Below are 4,336 nucleotides of genomic sequence, written 5' to 3' on the forward strand. Positions count from 1 at the left end.
CCATTTAAAGTGTTTTGCTACAGAAATACATATATATTTTTTTGGCTTCAGAAATAATCTTTGAGATAAATCCTTAATGACTTCTGGGAAAATAACAATAGGGCACTGATGAATTATGCACAAGATTAGCTTTGGTGGGTATCTTTTAATTGATATTATGGGGCCTGTGTCCCAGGAGAAGATTGAGATAATTATCCAGCAGAGTGATGATCAAGTATTTGGTAAGGTGAGAAGTGTAATGAAAATAAACTAACATTTTCTGACTACATTCTTATGATGGATATATCCTTCCTCACACTATATGGTATATGTTTAAAATATGAAAGCAAAACAGAAGACTATTAATGAAGAAAGACATGGTCTCATTGTGTATAAAGCAACTTTAAAATTATTAAATCTTTGAGTTACATCATTTCCCCTATATTTCCTTAAGAAGTACTTCTACTTTCATCAATTGAGCTAAATAAGTAGTATAGACCAAAATTAGAAACAACCGGAATTTCACCTTTATGTTTCTGCATTATTTCCCCTGTACTGGTATAGAATCCAAGATACACTTTAATGTGTACCAAAACTGCTCTCACTAATGAGCAAATGAGGCAGAGTTCATTCCACAGTGAGTAAATACAATGCAGAAAAAGATAACTTCTTCAAAATAGCATCTTGTTGTTGAATATACCATATAAGTGAAGACTAAGATACTTAAATTACTTTTGTGTAACCAATAATGATACTTCAAAGCAGAAACTTAATTAATAGTTGAATTATTAGATATTTTATCACCACTGTAGGTATAAATATAATTATAAAAACACAAAATGATGTTTTTCCATTTTAAAGAATTTGTCTTCATGTGATATATACATTACTTCAAGCACTTGATAATTAACAGGAAATTTTCATTTTAGGCAATAGTTAACCATTGGCTATGGGCTTCCCTGGTAGCTCAGTGGTAAAGAATATGCCTCCAATGTAGGAGGCATAGGTTCAGTCCCTGGGTTGGCTTCGAACCCTGGGTCGGCTGTTCCACATTTGATTTTTTTTTTAAATTTCAATCTTTAATTAAACTTCACATTTAATTTCAATATTTCCATTCCTTCTAATTAAATGGTGTGAGCTACTTAGTGACTGAAAACAGTAAAGGTGTGTGATTTATCTTTGAATTTCCCTTATTTGAGGACCAATAATTGTATTCTCTGATCTTTACATATGTATGTTAAATAGGTGTGCAAGCATCTTGCACTGATTTTCAGTAATTTTACGGACTAAGCTTTTTATGATTACCTACTTCTGACTATTCAATGTTAAAAATTTTCTGATGTTATGATATGGCCAAAGGACACTGCATGTGATGTAAAAACAGTTATCCCTAAAATTTAGCAATAATAATTTCATTAATAATTAATATTTAATAATTAGTCATAATTTCTGTTGACATCTCTCACTGGAAGAAATCACCCAGCAAACAGCTGCAGTCTCTCACAATTCCAGTTTACTGCCTAACAAGAAGAGCATAACTTGGAAAAATATAGATAAATAGTTCTGATGAAGCAGAGCTGGGAGAAAGTGATATGGACAACTTAAAATAATCCATTTTCACAGTAGAGGATACTTTTTTATCAAATATTTTTAACAAAACTTATTTATGTTTATTTAATTTATTTTTAATTTTTATTTTATATTGGAGTATAGTTGGTTAACAATGTTCTGTTAGTTTCAGGTGTACATCACAGTGATTCAGTTATACGTATACATGAATCTATTCTTTTTCAAATTATTTTCCCATTTAGGTTACTACAGAATACTGAGCAGAGTTCACTGTGGTACACAGTAGGTCTTTGGTGGTTATCTCCTTTAAACATAGCAGTGTGTACATGTCCATCCCAAACACTATCTATAATACGTTTTTTATCCTTTACAGATTTTGAATATCTGACTCAATAGAAAAGGAAATAAGAGTAGGGAGGAGACAGAGTGCTTTGGTAGAAATAATCATACAGCATGGTTCTCTAAGCCTTGAATTTAGGTTCCATTCTATTCATTAACTGTGGGTTATTGTGAATTTTATCTTGAATCATTTATTCCTCATGTAGGATTTGAATAGCTATCTAGAGCTTTCTACTTGTCTTTTGAAATTAAAGACCAATATTAAAATCACATCTCAGAGTCTCCCTATATTTGCCAGCTGTGGAATAAATCATACATGGAGCTGGGAACAAATAGGGGGGAAAAAGTAACAAATACAGAGAAGTACTTTTTGGAAGTAGAAAAGTGAAATAAAAAAGGAGCTATAAAGTAACTATGAAATCTTTGACCACCCTATTTAATTTGAATTATGTCCTTCTCTCCTTACAGTATATCAGTTTTGTACATATTATTTTCACTTACTAAAACACAAAGTAATTTAATTTTCAATTATGTTGGCTGTTTGAAGTCTGTTCCTGCACTAGAAGTAAGCTCTGCAATATCAAGAGGTTTTGTCTGCTTTGTTCCCTTCTGTATATCAATCATCTAGATCAACTGTTTGTGTTTATATGTGGTTTATTTGTGGTTTCAGCTACAGATTTCATAATGATTAGTGCTTGATTAATAATAATATTTTTTTGGTGAAGCCCTTCAGGACTTGTTTTACCTACTGGTTCCTTAAGGTGTGGAGAAGGCAATGGCACCCCACTCCAGTACTCTTGCCTGGAAAATCCCATGGATGGAGGAGCCTGGTAGGCTGCGGTCCGTGGGGTCGCTAAGAGTCAGACACGACTGAGCGACTTCACTTTCACTTTTCTCTTTCATGCATTGGAGAAGGAAATGGCAACCCACTCCAGTGTTCTTGCCTGGAGAATCCCAGGGATGGGGGAGCCTGGTGGGCTGCCGTCTATGGGGTCGCACAGAGTCGGACACGACTGAAGTGACTTAGCTTAGCTTCCTTAAGGTGTATATAAAGGGATTCAGCATGGGAGCAACAGAGGTATTAAGTACGGCTACCCCTTTACTCAAAGCGACACCTTCTTTGACAGATGTCTTGACATACATGAAAATACAACTCCTGTGAGAAATGGAACCACAATCATATGAACAAGTAGAGAAGGCCTTTTTCCTTTGCTGGGCAGAAGGGATCTTCAGAATTGTTCAAAGGATAAGTGTGTAAAAGAGAATCACCAAGGCTAAAGTTACCACGAGTGTGAATGCTGCTAAGAAAAATGCCATAAGTTCTAGAAACGTTGTGTCTGTGCAAGCAATCAGTAGCATAGGAGAAGAGTCACAAGTGAAGTGATCAATGATGCTGGAATCAGAGAAATACAGCTGGAGGCCCATAATCAGGGTGGGCCGGGGAAGGGAAGATAATTAGGAAAGCAGCCAGCCAGGAGCTGATTACAAGTTGGTTGCAGACTCTGTTACTCATTATGGTTGTGTAATGTAGAGGTTTGCAGAGAGCCACATTGCAATCGTAGGACATCACTGCCAGAAGAAAAAACTCTGTGGAGGCCTTAATTAAAAAAAAAAAAAAACACTTGTGTCATGCAAACATTATAGGAAATGATTGTGTCTCCTGTAGCAGGGCTGCTCAGAAACCTAGGAATATAGACCATGGTGAATGAAATTTCTAAGAAAGAGAAATTCCTGAGGAAGAAATACATAGGTGTCTTCAAACAAACACTGAATAGTGTTGACATGATGATGTTCATGTTTCCACTTACACTCAGTAAGTAGGTGAACAACATAAAGAAGAATATTACAACTTGTAACTCTGGGCCATCTTTATGTCCCAGAAGAATGAATTCTCTGATTGATGTTTTATTTGGCATGACTAAACTCTGAATCCTGCATTTCCATAGGTAAAAATAAGAGTAGATATCAACTCCATATGTGATTTCAAATACATTTATAGAGCTCTTATTCTGTGCAAAGAACAATAAAACAAGCATTAATAAGAAGTGACAAAATTTTATCCATCAGAATAATGCAAATTCATATTAGAATTTGTCTAGTAAGGAAAAAATTAATCTGTGTTTAAAAACCTTAGAGTTTATTTATCTCAGCTTTTGATAATTCCCTGTTGTATATTTTTGATTACTTATTAACACACAGAAAGTTGTTTTTCACAGTCATAAAAATGAGTAATAACGATAAATGCTTAGGGTATTTCATTGGGAAGTAGGTCATTGGGAAGATTAAACAAGTTACTGAGTATATAGTATTTCTGAAAACATAATGTGCGTAAAATTCTACATGCTAATTTTGCTATTCAAAAATTTATTTTTGATTTGGAATGCATTCTTTTTCTAAATAAGTTGTGGTCTAGTCATAGTAAAAAGTTAAAGAGAAAATATTGTATTTA

At 34.1% G+C, this 4,336-nt stretch overlaps 1 pseudogene; it reads right to left on the reverse strand.

Moving 5' to 3' along the window:
- Window positions 1–2,910: 2,910 nt before the first annotated feature.
- Window positions 2,911–3,803, reverse strand: LOC122423181 (annotated as a pseudogene).
- Window positions 3,804–4,336: the final 533 nt, after the last annotated feature.

Source organism: Cervus canadensis, chromosome 21 (assembly GCF_019320065.1).
Source record: "Cervus canadensis isolate Bull #8, Minnesota chromosome 21, ASM1932006v1, whole genome shotgun sequence".
In the NCBI taxonomy this organism is placed as follows: Eukaryota; Metazoa; Chordata; class Mammalia; order Artiodactyla; family Cervidae; genus Cervus; species Cervus canadensis.